A 20663-nucleotide genomic window follows, 5' to 3' on the forward strand; every position below is an offset into this window, starting at 1 on the left:
TTTGGCCCCTAAAATGGCGGCACTATGTACAAAAAGTGCTGCAATTTCTAAACAGTTCACCCGATATGGATGAAAATACCCTCAAATTAAAGCTGACAGTTTGCACTTTAACCTCATAGTAATTGTATTATTTCAAATCCAAAGTAATGGAGTACAGAGCCAAAACAGCAACAAATGTGTCACTGTCCCAATACTTTTGGAGCTCACTGTTTATCAATCCTTCCTCCTTTCTTATTAAGTCCAAATAGGCTACTTAGGAACCTTTCTGAATGGACATAGAGAGAATTAGCATCTGGTCAACACCTCATTGCTCATCCCCTCCCTAAATCCTAAACCTTTCATGGTCAGTTTGACCAGACCTGTCCTGTCCTTCAGTTGGTATTTAGACTGGCCAATTTGTTATGGGGAGGGAAATATTATCAAAACACAGTCTCAGTTTTACTAAATCTGATCATCTAAATCTAAAAGTAATGCTCAAATATCCAGACAACCCCTAACCTTTGAAAATGTTCAGAAACAGACCACTTTTGAGCACAATTAAACTTGATGAATAAATGCCTTTCAAAATAGGAAGAAAGAAAGAAAGAAAGAAGAAGTCTTAGTGGGACAATGGTGGTCCTCTGTAGCTCAGCTGGTAGAGCACGGCGCTTGTAACGCTAAGGTAGTGGGTTCGATCCCCGGGACCACCCATACACAAAAAAATAAAAAAATAATGTATGCACGCATGACTGTAAGTCGCTTTGGATAAAAGCGTCTGCTAAATGGCATATTATTATTATTATTATTATTATTACAATGGTGGCCGGGGAGGCCTTTGTTAGGCCATGACACAAACACAAACCTCACTGATGGGAACAGTGACAGTAAACCCATTCAGGCAGTGGACACTTCTTAATCGGTATTGATCCTGCGGGAGACAGGATATTTTCCCGGCAGATGTGCCAGTCAGGGCTGAGAGGAGCTGAGTGGAGCTGAGGCTCTCTCTGTGGGTCTTGATGTGGGTTGAGAGGATAAAGATGGGGATTAATTAGTTACTAAGGATTGGGAAGTTTAGATGTGTTGTTGTTCTCTTTGATAATGTTACTTATATCCCTCTTTGTTCCTGTGCTAAGATTCTAAAATGTTATATTTAGCCACACACAAGACACATTTGTATGATACAGCAGTTGATACAAAAGAACTGATTGAAGCGACATTTCAAAACCGGCAGGATTTTTTAAATATATACACTACCAGTCAAAAGTTTGGACACACCTACTCATTCAAGAGTTTTTCTTTATTTTTTACTATTTTTTACATTGTAGATTAATAGTGAAGACATCAAAACTATGAAATTACACATATGGAATCATCTAGTAACCAAAACAGTGTTAAACAAATCAAAATATATTTTATATTTGAGGTTCTTCAAATAGCCACCCTTTGCCTTGATGACAGCTTTGCACACTATTGGCATTCTCTCAACCAGCTCCATGAGGTAGTCACCTGGAATGCATTTCAATTAACATGTGTGTCTTCTTAAAAGTTAATTTGTGGAATTTCTTTCCTTCTTAATGCGTTCGAGCCAATCAGTTGTGTTATGACAAGGTAGGGGTGGTATACAGAAGATAGCCCTATTTGGTAAAATACCAAGTCCATATTATGGCAAGAACAACTCAAATAAGCAAAGAGAAACAACAGTCCATAATTACTTTAAGACATGAAGGTCAGTCAATACGGATAATTTCAAGAACTTTGAAAGTTTCTTCAAGTGCAGTCACAAAAACCATCAAGCGCTATGATGAAACTGGCTCTCATGATGACCGCCACTGGAATGGAAGACCCAGAGTTACCTCTGCTGCAGAGGATAAGTTCATTAGAGTTACCAGCCTCAGAAATTGCAGCCCAAATAAATGCTTCACAGAGTTCAAGTAACAGACACATCTCAACATCAACTGTTCAGAGGAGACTGCGTGAATCAGGCCTTCATGGTCGAATTGCTGCAAAGAAACCACTACTAAACCACTACAATACGAAGAAGAGACCTGCTTGGGCCAAGAAACACGAGCAATGGACATTAGACCGGTGGAAATGTGTCCTTTGGTCTGGAGTCCAAATTTGAGATTTTTGGTTCTAACTGCCGTGGCTTTGTGAGACACGGTGTGGGTGAACGGATGATCTCCACATGTGTATTTCCCACCATAAAGCATGGAGGAGGTGGTGTTATGGTGTGGGGGTGCTTTGCTGGTGACACTGTCTGTGAATTATTTAGAATTCAAGGCACACTTTACCAGCATGGCTAACACAGCATTCTGCAGTGATACGCCATTCCCAATCTGTTTGGGCTTAGTGGGACTATCATTTGTTTTTCAACAAGACAATGACCCAACACACCTCCAGGCTGTGTAAGGGCTATATTACCAAGAAGGAGAGTGATGGAGAGCTGCATCAGATGACCTGGCCTCCACAATCCCCAACCTCAACCCAATTGAGATGGTTTGGGATGAGTCGGACCGCAGAGTGAAGGAAAAGCAGCCAACAAGTGCTCAGCATATGTGGGAACTCCTTCAAGACTGTTGGAAAAGCTTTCCAGGTGAAGCTGGTTGAGAGAATTCCAAGAGTGTGCAAAGCTGTCATCAAGGCAAAGGGTGGCTATTTGAAGAATCTGAAATCTCAAATATATTTTGGTTAAGACTTTTTTGGTTACTACATGATTCCATATGTGTTATTTCATAGTTTTGATGTCTTCACTATTATTCTACAATGTAGAACATAGCACAAATAACGAATAACCCTGGAATGAGTAGGTGTGTCCAAACTTTTGACTGGTACAGTATATTATTTTATTAAAACACAATGCAAGACTCAAAACGTACTGTACTGTACACTTAACTACAATGTGGTTTATATTGTAATTTAATCCGCTCGGTCTGTCCAAGACAATTCACCATTCTGTGAATGGATTGTGGAACTCTAAAATCCGGAAACGGTCACCCTGATTGGCTAGGTTCTAGTTCCAATGCTTCAAAACGGTGAGCAAGAGAGAGAGAGAACGAGAGAAATAGAGAGAGACCAGCTGAGGTCATGATCATCCATAAACGTTCCCAGTAACAGGACTTACTGTATCTCAGGCTAGAAGGCTGAGAGAGAGAGAGAGAGAGAGAGAGAGAGAGAGAGAGAGAGAGAGAGAGAGAGAGAGAGAGAGAGAGAGAGAGAGAGAGAGAGAGAGAGAGAGAGAGAGAGAGAGAGAGAGAGAGAGAGAGAGAGAGCTCAAATACATTGCTCCTGCATTTTTCAGCATGTTTTTACAAAAAATATAGATTTAGAGTTAGATAAACTTGGATTTTTTGGCAGGGACATATACAGGATGCTACCCTCCACAACATAACCTTAATTCCAAACCAAAACTCCAAACCTACAACCTGATTTTGGACGGAATTACCTGGAAGGCTTTCTACTACCAAGGATTACTATTCCCAAGCTATACAGCAAATGCTCTGGCAAACAAACAGAAACCTGAAAACACCATCCAACCTGGAACTGAGTGAGTAATGTTTAGTGTGAAGCAATTTTTTACTTTCAAAAACCAAGAAGGAAAATACATTACAATGATATATTTTACTTTATAAGGACTGAATGCTAAGGCTACCAAGCTTGCTAGTACAAATAGATACAACTTCAATTAGCACTGACGTGTGAAGTGAGAGGTGTCAAAGCCCAACAATGGCAGGAGAGTCGCACAGTCTACCCCAACCAAATGAGGAGGCCTTAGAAGCACCCTCCTGCTGTCATTAAAATACAGTACCCTCTAAATGTAAAGAATGATAAGACACGAAAAGAGTACAAAATGAAGCTCCTTATGGGAAATCAGGAGACACTTTTTGCTGACTTTTATAAAAATGGGAACATAAGCAACCTTATCTTCCACACAGACTATCCCCTGGCATGGCACGGTGCTATACTAGCACACTACCCCTCTGTTAAGAGGGGGTTTGTTAGCGATGGGTGGAAACTCAGGATACTAGACAACGAGGACTCTGAGTCGTCTAGTATAAATCTCTATAAATCTGGAACAGTTTTGGTACAGGGCAACACCAAACAGTTCCAGCTGGACTTTCACCTAATCAAAGAAATAGCTCAGCAAGAGAAGCTCTCCCTTGAGAAAGATACCCCCACCCCGAGCGGGTCAGACAAGACCTCTTCATTAAATAACCCCACAGGGCAACCCCAAGCGGAAAGTCAACTTCCCAGCACAGAGTACTACTCCCTCATTGAAATGAAGGATACATTCACCCAGCTGGAGGTAAGGCAGGTGGAGCTGGAACAGCAGGTGAACACACTCCAGTCAGTACAGACCCAGACAACAGTCCAGCACAACAACAAATTCAATCCCTTTTAGACAACTTCCTGGACAAAACGTTCCACTGTAATAGTGAAGGTGTAAACTTGGCAGTAGAAAACCTAAACAGTATATTTGACCTCTCAGCTTCCCTATCAAATCTAAAAATCTCTAACAGAAAACCGAAGAAAAGTAACAACAGTGACAAATGGTTTGATGAAGAATGCAAAAACCTAAGAAATAAATTGAGAAACCTATCCAACCAAAAACATAGAGACCCAGAAAACCTGAGCCTACGCCTTCACTATGGTGAATCACTAAAACAATACAGAAATACACTACGGAAAAAGAAGGAACAGCATGTCAGAAATCAGCTCAATGTAATTGAAGAATCCATAGACTCTAACCACTTCTGGGAAAATTGGAAAACACTAAACAAACAACAACACAAAGAGCTATCTATCCAAAACGGAGATGTATGGGTAAACCACTTCTCCAATCTTTTTGGCCCTATAACAGAGAACAAACAGCAAAAAAATATACATGATCAAATGCAAATCTTAGAATCAACTATTAAAACTACCAGAACCCACTGGATTCTCCAATTACATTGAATGAACTACAGGACAAAATACAAACCCTCTATGTCACGCGCTGACTCAGGGGACGCTTATATGTTGAGTCAGGGTGTGTATATTCCTTGTTGTGCTTGTTCTATGTTATAGGATCTAGTAGGTCTAGATCTATGTTGGCCGGTGTGGTTCCCAATCAGAGGCAGCTGTCGCTCGTTGTCTCTGATTGGGGACCATACTTAGGCAGCCTATTGGCACTAGTGGGTTGTGGGTTCTTGTTCCTTGTAAGGTATGTTGTGTGTGCTACCTTGGACTTCACGTTTCGTTTCGTTTCTTGTTTTGTCAAGTGTTTATTGGTTTAATAAACATGTACGTATATCACGCTGCGCCTTGGTATGTCCCGTCATTAGACGAACGTGACACTCTAACCGAAAAAGGCCTGTGGTGTTGATGGTATCCTCAATGAAATGATAAAATATACAGACCACAAATTCCAATTGGCTATACTTAAACTCTTTAACATCATCCTTAGCTCTGGCATCTTCCCCAATATTTGGAACCAAGGACTGATCACCCCAATCCACAAATTTGACCCCAATAACTACCGTAGGATATGCGTCAACAGCAACCTTGGGAAAATCCTCTGCATTATCATTAACAGCAGACTAGTTCATTTCCTCAGTGAAAACAATGTACTGAGCAAATGTCAAATTGGCTTTTTACCAAATTACCGTACAACAGACCACGTATTCACCCTGCACACCCGAATTGACAAACAAACAAACCAAAACAAAGGCAAATTCTTCTCATGCTTTGTTTATTTCAAAAAAGCTTTTGACTCAATTTGGAATGAGGGTCTGCTATACGAATTGATGGAAAGTGGGGTTGGGGGAAAAACATACAACATTATAAAATCCATGTACACAAACAACAAGTGTGTGGTTAAAATTGGCAAAAAACACACACATTTCTTTCCACAGGGCCCTGTGGAGAGACAGGGATGCAGTTTAAGCCCCACCCTCTTCAACATACAGTGGGGGAAAAAAGTATTTAGTCAGCCACCAATTGTGCAAGTTATCCCACTTAAAAAGATGAGAGAGGCCTGTCATTTTCATCATAGGTACACGTCAACTATGACAGACAAAATGAGATGTTTTTTCTCCAGAAAATCACATTGTAGGATTTTTAATGAATTTATTTGCAAATTATGGTGGAAAATAAGTATTTGGTCAATAACAAAAATTTCTCAATACTTTGTTATATACCCTTTGTTGGCAATGACACAGGTCAAACGTTTTCTGTAAGTCTTCACAAGGTTTTCACACACTGTTGCTGGTATTTTGGCCCATTCCTCCATGCAGATCTCCTCTAGAGCAGTGATGTTTTGGGGCTGTCGCTGGGCAACACGGACTTTCAACTCCCTCCAAAGATTTTCTATGGGGTTGAGATCTGGAGACTGGCTAGGCCACTCCAGGACCTTGAAATGCTTCTTACGAAGCCACTCCTTCATTGCCCGGGCGGTGTGTTTGGGATCATTGTCATGCTGAAAGACCCAGCCACGTTTCATCTTCAATGCCATTGCTGATGGAAGGAGGTTTTCACTCAAAATCTCATGATACATGGCCCCATTCATTCTTTCCTTTACACGGATCAGTCGTCCTGGTCCCTTTGCAGAAAAACAGCCCCAAAGCATGATGTTTCCACCCCCATGCTTCACAGTAGGTATGATGTTCTTTGGATGCAACTCAGCATTCTTTGTCCTCCAAACACGACGAGTTGAGTTTTTACCAAAAAGTTATATTTTGGTTTCATCTGACCATATGATATTCTCCCAATCCTCTTCTGGATCATCCAAATGCACTCTAGCAAACTTCAGACGGGCCTGGACATGTACTGGCTTAAGCAGGGGGACACGTCTGGAACTGCAGGATTTGAGTCCCTGGCGGCGTCGTGTGTTACTGATGGTAGGCTTTGTTACTTTGGTCCCAGCTCTCTGCAGGTCATTCACTAGGTCCCCCCATGTGGTTCTGGGATTTTTGCTCACCGTTCTTGTGATCATTTTGACACCACGGGGTGAGATCTTGCGTGGAGCCCCAGATCGAGGGAGATTATCAGTGGTCTTGTATGTCTTCCATTTCCTAATAATTGCTCCCACAGTTGATTTCTTCAAACCAAGCTGGGCCTACAATTTTGTTTCTGGTGTCCTTTGACAGCTCTTTGGTCTTGGCCATAGTGGAGTTTGGAGTGTGACTGTTTGAGGTTGTGGACAGGTGTCTTTTATACTGATAACAAGTTCAAACAGGTGCCATTAATACAGGTAACGAGTGGAGGACAGAGGAGCCTCTTAAAGAAGAAGTTACAGGTCTGTGAGAGCCAGAAATCTTGCTTGTTTGTAGGTGACCAAATACTTATTTTCCACCATAATTTGCAAATAAATTCGTTAAAAATCCTACAATGTGATTTTCTGGATTTTTTTCCCTCAATTTGTCTGTCATAGTTGACGTGTACCTATGATGAAAATTACAGGCCTCTCTCATCTTTTTAAGTGGGAGAACATGCACAATTGGTGGCTGACTAAATACTTTTTTTCCCCACTGTATATATCAACGAATTGGCGAGGGCACTAGAACAGTCTGCAGCACCCGGCCTCACCCTCCTAGAATCTGAAGTCAAATGTCTACTGTTTGCTGATGATCAGGGGCTTCTGTCACCAATCAAGGAGGGCCTACAGCAGCACCTAGATCTTCTGCACAGATTCTGTCAGACCTGGGCCCTGACAGTAAATCTCAGTAAGACAAAAATAATGGTGTTCCAAAAAAGGTCCAGTTGCCAGGACCACAAATACAAATTCCATCTAGACACCGTTGCCCTAGAGCACACAGAAAACTATACATACCTCGGCCTAAACATCAACGCCACAGGTAACTTCCACAAAGCTGTGAACGATCTGAGAGACAAGGCAAGAAGGGCCTTCAATGCCATCAAAAGGAACATAAAATTTGACATACCAATTAGGATCTGGCTAAAAATACTTGAATCAGTTATAGAACCCATTGCCCTTTATGGTTGTGAGGTCTGGGGTCCGCTCACCAACCAAGAATTCACAAAATGGCACAAACACCAAATTGAGACTCTGCATGCAGAATTCTGCAAAGATATCCTTAGTGTACAACGAAAAACACCAAATAATGCATGCAGAGCAGAATTAGGCCGATACCCGCTAATTATCAAAATCCAGAAAAGAGACGTTAAATTCTATAACCACTTAAAAGGAAGCGATTCCCAAACCTTCCATAACAACGCCATCACCTACAAAGAGATTAACTTGGAGAAGAGTCCCCTAAGCAAGCTGGTCCTGGGGCTCTGTTCACAAACACAAACAGACCCCACAGAGCCCCAGTACAACAACAACAACAACACAATTAGACCCAACCAAATCATGAGAAAACAAAAAAAGAGAATTACTTGACACATTGGAAAGAATTAACAAAAAAAACAGAGTAAATAGAGAGTACACAGTGGCAGAATACCTGACCACTGTGACTGACCCAAACTTAAGGAAAGCTTTGACTATGTACAGACTCAGTGAGCATAGCCTTGCTATTGAGAAAGGCCGGCGTAGGCAGACCTGGCTCTCAAGAGAAGACAGGCTATGTGCACACTGCCCACAAAATGAGGTGGAAACTGAGCTGTACTTCCTAACCTCCTGCCATATGTATGACCATATTAGAGACACATATTTCGCTCAGATTACAGAGATCCACAAAGAATTTGAAAATAAACCCTATTTTGATCAACTCCCTTATCTACTGGGTGAAAAACCACAGTGTGCCATCACAGCAGCAAGATTTGTGACCTGTTGCCTCAAGAAAAGGGCAACCAGTGAAGAACAAACACCATTGTAAATACAACCCATATTTTTGTTTATTTATTTTCCCATTTGTACTTTAACTATTTGCACATTGTTACAACACTGTATATAGACATAATATGACATTTGAAATGTCTTTATTCTTTTGGAACTTCTGAGTGTAATGTTTACTGTTAATATTTATTGTTTATTTCACTTTTGTTTACTATCTACTTCACTTGCTTTGGCAATGTTAACATACATTTCCCATGCCAATAAAGCCCTTAAATTGAAATTGAATTGAGAGAGAGAGAGAGAGAGAGAGAGAGAGAGAGAGAGAGAGAGAGAGAGAGAGAGAGAGAGAGAGAGAGAGAGAGAGAGAGAGAGAGACACAGAGAGAGAGAGACACAGAGAGAGAGAGACAGAGACACAGAGAGAGAGAGACACAGAGACAGAGAGACAGAGAGAGAGAGAGAGAGAGACACAGAGACAGAGAGACAGAGAGAGACAGAGAGAGAGAGAGACAGAGAGAGAGACAGAGAGAGAGAGACAGAGAGAGAGAGAGAGAGAGACAGAGAATCAGCCCATGCCCCTACCCCTGCTCTTCCCAGGTAAATATTTGCTCTCCTTGAGAGAGAGAAGGGGAGAATGAGAGAGATCTGAGAGAGAGATGGAGAGTGAGAGGGAGAAAGAGAGATCTACCCCTACTATTCATACAACAACTATTTGCACATTGTTAAAAACACTGTACATAGCTGATAATACTTTGAAACTTCTTTATAGTTTTGAGTGCAGTGTTTACTGTACATTTTTTGTTGATGTTGTTTTTTGTTTCTTTTCACTTTTGTTTATTGTTTAATTCACTTGCTTTGACAATGTAAACATATGTTTCCAATGCCAATAAAGCACCTTTGAATTGAGAGAGATAAACCAGAGAGATGGAGTGAGAGAGAGAGAGAGAGAGAGACAAACACCATTGTAAATACAACCTATATTTATCTGTTTATTTATCTTCTCTTTCATACTTCAACTATTTGCACATTGTTACAACATTGCCAATAATATACCTTTTGAAATGTCTATATTCTTTTAAAACTTTTGTGAGTGTAATGTTTACTGTTAATTTCTGATTGTTTATTTCCCTTGTTTATTTCCCTTTTGTTTCTTGTCTATTTCCCTTGCTTTGGCAATGTAAACATATTTTTCCCATGCCAATAAAGCCCCTTTGAATTGAAATTGAATTGAGAGGGCTGAGAGAGAGAAAGAGAGATACAGAGCGGGCTGACTGACTGGGTTCTGGTGACTGGTCACTGTGGCCTTGGACAGTCTGTGACAGCCTTCAGCCAGCTGCCCTCTCTCCCCTCCCCTCCTCTCCTCTCCCCCTCTCCTCTCCTATCCCACACACACACACACCGCCATGCCTTGGCAGGCCTGACGCTATGATGACCTTCGGCTTCAGTACACAGTGTTTGTGTGTCTTTGTGTGTGCATGTGCGCGCGTGTGTGTGTGCCTCATGATAACGCAGCTGAACTGTTGATGAAACATTGGTGAAACGTTAAAAGCACGGAAGGGCATTCGTCCCTAAACCAATCAAAAACAACTACAATGCCCACTGGGCACAGACGTCAATTCAACGTCTATTCCACTTTGGTTCAATGTAATTTAATTGAAATGACGTGAAAACAACAATCATTCAACCAGTGTGTACCCAGTGGGACTGTCCTTTATAATAAGGAAACTGGAAGCATCATTACATTTTTCTGGCTGTGGGATTGGCATCTCTACACAGACAGGATAAACACATACAGTAGACTCTTTAAGTAGAGACAGTTCGGCCGCTGTGTTTGTAAGCAGCAAAGAGTGATTCAGGAGATTCACCGGCAATGACTCATCCTTCATTCATTACCCTGCATTCAACATCGTGTGACTTCTAATAGAACACAACCTGATTCTGGTGGTTCATGACCTCACATCACCCAGCAGGTAAGTCCAACATAGTTCATGAATATACAGTATAACATGCATGGATGGATGTACATAGCCTACCTAGATGTATATTTTCTGTGGAAAAGGACAACTTCAAAAAACGTACTACCAAACAAAATAACAGGATTCCTAGTCATCCTTCACCTTGGCACGCACACACACACACACTGGAAGGCTGACGGAAACCTCCTGCGTTGTTCTTGGCGACAGGCTTCCTGACGAATGACTCCGGGTGCATGTCCAGATAAGTTCCGTTCATTTCTACTGGAGGAGAATCTCAACTTTGATTTGAACTAGGAAGCGGGGGGGAGATCCTCTGAAAAGCTGCTGAAGGGGATAAGGAGGGGGAGGAATGGGGTGTGAGCGGGAGGACGGGGGAAGGGGTAGGGATTCCAGTGACGAGAGATAAGGTGCTGTCCTCCACCTCAGACCCTGTAGGACAACAGGAAGTGACATCCATCACCGCCGTCAATCATCCCGATCCACGGACACACAAACTCACACAGTCAAATGGGGTACGTCTGTAATGGAGCCCTATTCCCTATAGTGCATGAGGTTCTGGCCAAAAGTTGTGCACTCTAGAGAATAGGGTGCCATTCACTCCCCTCCAAAACAGATGCTCTGACAAAGCAAACGAAAACTCAGACTCAAGTGTGCCTTTTCTCTCCTCTCAGAAACAGACTATGATGTTCAGGTTTGTACCACATGTTCTAGCTGACTTGCTTAATGTTCCTCCTGTCCAATACAGCACAAAAGCCTTGTTAGCGGCTCCACGCTGAGAGTGAGAGGAGGGTTGTGGCTGGGAGGTTGTTTCAGTTAGTCCACAGAGGTGTTTCCCTCCCCCTTCCCTCATTTTAGTCATTTAGCAGATGCTCTTATCCAGAGAGACTTACAGTAGTCAGTGCAAACATTTTCATATGTTTTTTTTTTCATACTGGTCCCTCATGGGAATCGAACCCACAACCCTGGCGTTGCAAGCACCATGCTCTACCAACTGAGCTACAGGGGACATGGCCCATTGTAAACACCAGGGCGTGAAGTGGGCTCGAACCCAGACCCATCACAACAACTTCATGACCAGAGACATTTGGAGCAGGAGGGATCTGACTCATTGCCAAGAACAGTTGATAAGAACAGTTGCAGTGTATGTTTACTATGGTCTCAGTCTCTTTATGACAAAGATAGTTTCAGCCCTTAAGCAATCATGGATTTTCAAGAGACAGGCCTGCATGTGTCTTTGGTGAGAAACACCATATAATCAAATGTGATGGAGTTCGGTTCTATTACGGAGAGACGAGAGTCAAGTTCAATAAAAACATTTTTGGACTCCCACTCATAAAGACCCACGTGTCAGTCATTAGATTCAAAGTGGATTTGGGAAAAAGTCAAGGAGGAGAAACAGGCTATGAACCCTTATTTTTCAGGCAATACAGTTACACTTTGTGCTTTGACTTTTACACTGTCCAGTTGTCCAGTTTCTAAATATAAGAATTGCTGTCAACAACATAACATGTTGTGAATAATTTCCTGGTACAAGAAACTAAGATATAACAGCTGATCTGGGAGGGCTTTGCTTTAGGGAGGAAAGAAACCCCACCTCCAGCAGAGTGATCAATGCCAAGAAATGGAAAAGGTCAGCGACCTTTGACATCTTCATTCAGAGGGGGGAGGGGCCAGGGCCTTTGTCAGACTGGCTTTAATGATCCAATTGTGCAACTATGCCATACTCTCTAATACAGTATATAGAGTCAATTTGACCCTTCGCTCTCCCTCCTTCCCTCCCCCCCCTCTGAAACATCTCACCCATTCTTACCAGCTGTCTTGTTTCTTTTGCCAATCACTCCCACATCTTTTTAGCCTCTTCTCCTCCCTCACTTCCCCCCTCTAACACCACTTTCCCCCTCCAACCAATCCCTTCCTTCCTCCCTCCCTCCCTCCCTATTATCTCCCTTTGCTTTCATGCTGCAATTTGTAGATGGGGCTTGGCCACTGACAAGGCAAAACAAGTCTAAAATGTACTTACAGTGGGGAGAACAAGTATTTGATTTTGCAGGTTTTCCTACTTATAAAGCATGTAGAGGTCTGTAATTTGTATCATAGGTACACTTCAACTGTGAGTGACGGAATCTAAAACAAAAATCCAGAAAATCACATTGTATGATTTTTAAGTAATTAATTTGCATTTTATTGCATGACATAAGTATTTGATACATCAGAAAAGCAGAACTTAATATTTGGTACAGAAACCTTTGTTTGCAATTACAGAGATCATACGTTTCCTGTAGGTCTTGACCAGGTTTGCACACACTGCAGCAGGGATTTTGGCCCACTCCTCCATACAGACCTTCTCCAGATCCTTCAGGTTTGGGGCTGTCGCTGGGCAATACGGACTTTCAGCTCCCTCCAAATATTTTCTATTGGGTTCAGGTCTGGAGACTGGCTAGGCCACTCTAGGACCTTGAGATGCTTCTTACGGAGCCACTCCTTATTTGCCCTGGCTGTGTGTTTCGGGTCGTTGTCATGCTGGAAGACCCAGCCACGACCCATCTTCAATGCTCTTACTGAGGGAAGGAGGTTGTTGGCCAAGATCTCGCGATACATGGCCCCATCCATCCTCCCCTCAATACGGTGCAGTCATCCTGTCCCCTTTGCAGAAAAGCATCCCCAAAGAATGATGTTTTCACCGCCATGCTTCACGGTTGGGGTGGTGTTCTTGGGGTTGTACTCATCCTTCTTCTTCCTCCAAACACGGCGAGTGGAGTTTAGACCAAAAAGCTCTATTTTTGTCTCATCAGACCACATGACCTTCTCCCATTCCTCCTCTGGATCATCCAGATGGTCATTGGCAAACTTCAGACGGGCCTGGACATGCGCTGGCTTGAGCAGGGGGACCTTGCGTGCGCTGCAGGATTTTAATCCATGACGGCATAGTGTGCTAGCTCTCTTCAGGTCATTGACCAGGTCCTGCCGTGTAGTTCTGGGCTGATCCCTCACCTTCCTCATGATCATTGATGCCCCACGAGGTGAGATCTTGCATGGAGCCCCAGACCGAGGGTGATTGACCGTCATCTTGAACTTCTTCCATTTTCTAATAATTGCGCCAACAGTTGTTGCCTTCTCACCAAGCTGCTTGCCTATTGTCCTGTAGCCTATCCCAGCCTTGTGCAGGTCTACAATTTTATCCCTGATGTCCTTACACTCTGGTCTTGGCCATTGTGGAGAGGTTGGAGTCTGTTTGATTGAGTGTGTGGACAGGTGTCTTTTATACAGGTAACGAGTTCAAACAGGTGCAGTTAATACAGGTAATGAGTGGAGAACAGGAGGGCTTCTTAAAGAAAAACTAACAGGTCTGTGAGAGACGGAATTCTTACTGGTTGGTAGGTGATCAAATACTTATGTCATGCAATAAAATGCTAATTAATTACTTAAAAATCATACAATGTGATTTTCTGGATTTTTGTTTTAGATTCCGTTTCTCACAGTTGAAGTGTACCTATGATAAAAATTACAGACCGCTACATGCTTTGTAAGTAGGAAAACCTGCAAAATCGGCAGTGTATCAAATACTTGTTCTCCCCACTGTATCCACATAACCATCAGACCATTTTATTGGTAAACTACATTGTAAAAATTGTATTTTTTAGTGATCCAATACGTAATATAGTACATTTGTCATAATTTGGTTGTAATCCAGAGAGGTTAGAAAATGTATCTAGATCCTCTATGAGGCTGTGGAGGGATTCTAGTTGTGGATTTAAAAGAAAACATGAATCATCAGCGTACAAAGACACCTTTGTTTTTAAGCCCTGGATTTCTAATCCTCTGATATTATTGTTGGATCTGATTTTAATAGCTAACATCTCGATGGCCACAATAAATAGATATGCCGATAGTGGACAACCTTGTTTCACTCCTCTTGACAGTTTAAAACTTTCTGAGAAATAGCCATTATTTACTATTTTACACCTAGGGTTACTATACATGATTTTGACCTATTTTATAAGAGATTCTCCAAAATTGAATTGCTCCAGGCATTTATATATAAACCCCAGTCATACTTTATCAAATGCCTTTTCGAAGTCTGCTATGAATAGCAGGCCTCGTTTCCCAGATTTTCCATAATGTTCTATTGTTTCCAATACTTGCCTTATATTATCTCCAATGTATCTTCCATGTAAAAAATTAGATTAGAATGAATAATATCCGACAATACCTTTTTTATTGTATGCGCTATACATTTTGCTAGAATTTTTGCATCACAACACTGAAGTGTAAGGGGCCTCCAATTTTTTTAATGGACTGGATCTTTATATTTTCCACTTGTATACTGTTTCAGTAATAATGAGATCAGACCTTCTTATTGAGTGTCATATAATCTACCATTTACATAGGAGTGGTTAAAACATGCTAATAACGCTCCTCTTAGTATATCAAAAAAGGTTTGAAATACCTCGACTGGTATGCCATCCAACCCTGGAGTTTTCCCGGACTTAAAGTCTTTAATTGCATCCAGAAGTTCCTCCTCTGTAATTTCACCTTCACATGAGTCTTTCTGTATGGCTGTTAATTTTACATTATCAATAGAAAAAAAATCTCTACAATTAGCTTCAGTTAGAGGAGATGGAGGCGACTGAAACGAAAACATATGCTTAAAGTACTTTGTTTCCTCCTTCAAAATATAATTAGGTGAATCATGGGTGACTCCGTCAATTGTAACCAGTTTCATTAAATTATTTTTGGTAGCATTCCTATGTTTACATTTACATTTTAGACATTTAGCAGACGCTCTTATCCAGAGCGACTTACATGAGCAATTAGGGTTAAGTGCCTTGCTTAAGGGCACATCAACAGATTTTTCACCTAGTCGGCTCGGGAATTAGAACCAGCGACCTTTCGGTTACTGGCACAACACTCTTACCCACTAAGCTAACTGCCGCCCGTGTTGTGTTGAAGATAAAAAAATAATTTTGTGCATTTTTCCCCATATTCCATCCAGTTTGCTTTATTTTTATAATATATTACACTTGATCTTTCTTGAATAAGTTTCTCCATTTCTTTTTGTTTTTCCTCTAATTTATTCTGAGCCTCTATGTTACAGTTTTTATTGCCATCTATCTGTTCTGTTAGACTTTCTATTTCCTTTGTTAGTATAAACTCTTTTGACCTAAATTGCTTTTGTTTTCGAGATGAGTACTGAATTGCATGGCCTCTAAAGGCACATTTAAAGGTGTCCCATACAATAAGGGGATTTGCTGTACCTATGTTATGTCGGAAAAAATCAGTTATTAATTCCTCTGTCCTAGTTAAAATCAATTTATCATCCAATAGGCTTCGATTAAATTTCCGATATCCTCGCCCACGTGGAAATTCAGTAAGAGTAATGTATATGCTAATTATATGATGGTCCGACCACATTCTGTCCCCTATCAACACTTTTTAAACTTTTGGTGCCAACGAGAATGAGATAATTGAGTCTCTGCCATGTATATCTCACTAGATCAGGATATTTAAGCCTCCATATATCTACTAGTTCTAATGTATCCATGACATTCACGATTTCCTTAAGAGTATGAGGGTGATTGTTTGTAGTGTGATTTCCTTTACGGTCCATTGAGCTATTTAAAACAGTATTATAATCCCCCACCATAATAATATTGTCTTGAATTGCTTGCATGGTTGATAATTTATTATATATATTGTCAAAGAAGTGTGGATCATCATTAGTTGGTCCATAAAGGTTAATGAGCCATATCTGGTTATGGTCCAATAACCTATTTAAAATCATACAATGTGATTTTCTGGATTTTTGTTTTAGATTCCGTCTCTCACAGTTGAAGTGTACCTATGATAAAAATTACAGACCTCTACATGCTTTGTAAGTAGGAAAACCTGCAAAATCGGCAGTGTATCAAATACCTGTTCTCCCCACTGTATAACTATTTAAAAATATATATATATTGAAATATCTTGCATATCTTATTTTCCATCATTATCAATTAATATGCGTAATAATGTCGGCAGTTCATGCGTAGGATTTTAACATATAACCCGGATTGCCATTGTATTACTGTCGCGCCCTGACCGATAGAACTCTAGTTAGTTTGTTCAGGGTGTGAATATCATGTGAGTATTGATTCTGTGTTTGTATTTCTATGTTTGGCCGGGTGTGGTTCCCAATCAGAGGCAGCTGTCGCTCGTTGTCTCTGATTGGGGATCATACTTAGGCAGCCAGTTTTCCTGCCTGTGTTGTGGTTGTTGTGTTCCTGTTTAGGCTTGTGTGTTAGCCCTTTGGACAGTCACGGTTAAGTTTGTTATTTTGGTTACTGTGTTGTGTGTTTATTAGTTTAATAAACATGTACGCCTTTCACGCTGCACCTTGGTCCGACCCGTCTCTTAACGTACGTGACCGAAGATCCCACCACCAATGGACCAAGCAGCGTGCCCAGGAGGAGCAGAGAGTATGGACTTGGTGGGAGATAAGAGAGGATCTGGCAAGGCAGATGGAGGCCCTGAAAGGGATCAGGGTGGAGAAGGAGAGACAGCCCCAAGAAAAAAAAAATTTGGGGGGGCTAAAAGGGTGGTCGGGAGTGACAGAGAGGAGCCCAGACCACTGCACTCGTGGGGGCTCAAGGAGGAGTCCTCACTGGAGGAGGACGGGGCGCAGAGTGTAAAGGACGGAGACAGTCATAGACCTCCAGCACCGGTTCCCAGTCCGGTACGCCCCGTACCTGCTCCCCGCACCAAGCCAGTGGTGCGTGTTCCCAGTCCAGCCCGACCTGTTCCTGCTCCTCGCACCAAGCCAGTGGTGCGTGTTCCCAGTCCGGCCCGGCCTGTTCCTGCTCCTCGCACCAAGCCAGTGGTGCTTGTTCCCAGTCCGGTCCGGACTGTTCCTGCTCCTCGCACCAAGCCAGTGATGCGTGTTCCCAGTCCGGCCTGTTCCTGCTCCTCGCACCAAGCCAGTGGTGCGTGTTCCCAATTCGGCCCGGCCTGTTCCTGCTCCTCGCACCAAGCCAGTGGTGCGCGTCGCCAGTCCGGCACGGCCCGTGCCCGTTCCACTCCGGAGCCAGAGCGGTCTGCTCCACCGGTGCCCAGTCCAGCTCCGGTCAGCGGCTCCACTCTGGAGCCGGAGCCGCCACCGAGGCTGGAAGCCCACCCGGACCCTGCCCCTTTAAGTCAGGTTTGTGCGGCCGGAGTCCGCACCTTTGGGGGGGGGTACTGTCACGCCCTGACCGATAGAACTCTAGTTAGTTCGGTCAGGGTGTGAATATCATGTGAGTTTTGATTCTATGTTTGTATTTCTATGTTTGGCCGGGTGTGGTTCCCAATCAGAGGCAGCTGTCGCTCGTTGTCTCTGATTGGGGATCATACTTAGGCAGCCAGTTTTCCTGCCTGTGTTGTGGGATCTTGTTGTGTTCCTGTTTAGGCTTGTGTGTTAGCCCTTTGGACCGTCACAGTTAATTTTGTTATTTTGGTTACTGTGTCGTGTGTTTATTAGTTTAATAAACATGTACGCCTTTCATGCTGCACCTTGGTCCGACCCGTCTCTTAACGTACGTGACAATTACATTTAATTTATTGACAAGCAATTATTATCCTAGCAAACAATTAGCCTAATTATTACTAAATAAGAAAAAAAATTTATTAAGTAATTAAATGACACAAAATGATCATGTCAACTGTAAGCATGAAAGCTACAGCTGTAATTTAAAGCAATAAACCAAATGAAGGTAAGACTTCAGAGAGAAACAAACAAATGTACTTTTCAGCACATCTGGTTATTATAAAGACTATCAGTAGCGAGGTTTCCATCCAATTGGCGACATCGTGAATATTCTAAAATTAAGGAAAATATGCAATTTTTGCCACCAGTGGTGCGTTTCCACCAAACTGACTTGTTGCAGATAAAAATCAATGCGTGATAAGATAGTGCACACAAAATAAACTTTTTCGGATAAGTTTTCATGTACTGAATAAAAATCTAAAAGTTCAATGTGTTGCCATCGCATTTTTAACTCTACTGATAGTTTGGCACACAATCTGTTGCGTTAAATAGCAAATGTGCCTACTCTGGTCTTGGCACATACGCTCTAGCCAACAACAGATACAGTGCGGGTAGGCTAGTCTACATGATGACATTATTATGGATAAGATCAATAATCTTTTTTTGTAGTCAAGCCTCGATCATCATGTCACCAGAATAAGACCCTCGATATTTATTGGAAAGGAGCATCAAGATCACCGTGCACTTTCACCACCCTGTGAAGTTCATCATCATTTATTTAATCTGTAGCCTAATAAACTGCATGGTTTCTGGAGGAGTAGTGGGAGGACCACACGCAATATGATCGCATGACTCCAAGTTTACTGGTTATTATATCAACATTTGCGCATAAAGGCATTTCCACCAATTGAAAATCATGCAATGCATTGGAATATGAAAAACTGATGTTGGTTGCTGAGAACATATGGCTGATGAGACTTCACAACCATACCTGACTCAGTAATGTCTACTAAATAGTCCAAGGCTGCAGTCACATGTAAAATACAGAGCAGTTTGGTGACTGACAACAACACAATATTAGCTAGCAGTCCCAATTTGTGATTAGGTAGTTTCTATTTCATTTTCAAATGATGGACCTTCTAGGACATTTTGTCAAAAAGAAAGGTATTTGTCCAACCATACATTAGGAGGAGTAGGGAGGGAGGGATAAATGGGAGGTTTTGTGGAGACAGGAGGAAACTAGTTAACCTCTAGGACATTAAACATGGGGGACAGTACAGTAGATTAGGATGGACAGACAGGTTTGTAAAGACAGTAATTACAATATCAGTTCACTGACACCACATCTCCTGGTCACTCCCATCTGATGTCTCCTCTCATTGCCCATCCAAACATACAACAAGATAAAGAAAAGTCATCTTATTAGCCTATATTTCTATAAAAGTTCTTAGTGTAAGAGAGATGGAGAAAAAAATACAGTGTGGCATCATGGTATATTCTATCTGAGCAAATATATATTAGACAAAACATATTTGTTATTTCAATCTAACGCAATATAGAGTTGGATGAAGTATAGACAGTCTTTCTCAGTCTCAACTTGACCCATCACCTGCAACATAGCCTATCAGCTCATGTGTTCTAAGGAAAGAAGACAAGATCAAATTCAATGTATAGCCAGCTGTAAACCACATACATTTTATAAGTCTACGTCAATAATTGAAAAAAATACTTACCAATTTGCAATTTCAGATGAGTTGATATTTAAATGTCCATCACGCACACACAGAATCGTTCGTTTATCTTGCTCTCTCTCTATATCTCTCTCTCTCTACACCGCGCTCGCAGTTCCTGCCAATTCTCTGAGCCACAGTAGGCTACAGGGAGCCCTCCAAGTGACGTCAATGAATTACTGTATGTACCATTTGGCTTTAGTGGGGAAATTGCTTGGACGTGTAGTTACTGTAACGAACAGTACATATAATAAAAACAAAGAGTGCAGAACGTGCAAAACTGACGCGCAGTCATTGTAGGCTATGCCTCAAATGCGCTCAAGAGAAGCAATCCAGTTCAGTGAAAAAAATGGTTTCGCATTTTCACGACTAGATCGTGGTTCCTCATAATTCATGATTTTTAAAGACATAAATCTCATTAGGCATAATCTAAAGCTTGGCCTAGGCTATATTTTCAACCCCTAAAAGTGTATTGTTTTCAACAAACAAAATAGTAGACTATCGCTTATCTCTAAGTCTTCCTCTTCATCGTTTTTCATTTTAATTCGATTTACATTCTAATCAATTCAATTTTGGTTTAGTTGAATCATTTAATGTTTAACACTTAGGCTATAAATAGCATTATCGCATAGGCCTACATAAGTAGGAGACACAAACTATATTTACTGTATAGCCTACAAAATAAAAGCTAATTAGAATACAAAT

At 41.6% G+C, this 20663-nt stretch overlaps 1 protein-coding gene across 3 annotated transcripts in view; it reads right to left on the reverse strand.

The window, feature by feature from the left end:
- The window catches only part of LOC311099229 (GREB1-like protein), a 105000-nt gene extending 84912 nt beyond the window's left edge, over window positions 1-20088 (reverse strand). For all 3 annotated transcript variants that reach the window (XM_084139913.1, XM_084139912.1, XM_084139911.1), the window contains exon 1: window positions 19962-20088. The gene's annotated coding sequence lies outside the window, so the exon portion shown is untranslated. The remainder of the gene's footprint in view (window positions 1-19961) is intronic.
- Window positions 20089-20663: the final 575 nt, after the last annotated feature.

This window comes from Coregonus lavaretus (assembly GCF_964263955.1).
Source record: "Coregonus lavaretus genome assembly, chromosome: 23".
Classification (NCBI taxonomy): Eukaryota; Metazoa; Chordata; class Actinopteri; order Salmoniformes; family Salmonidae; genus Coregonus; species Coregonus lavaretus.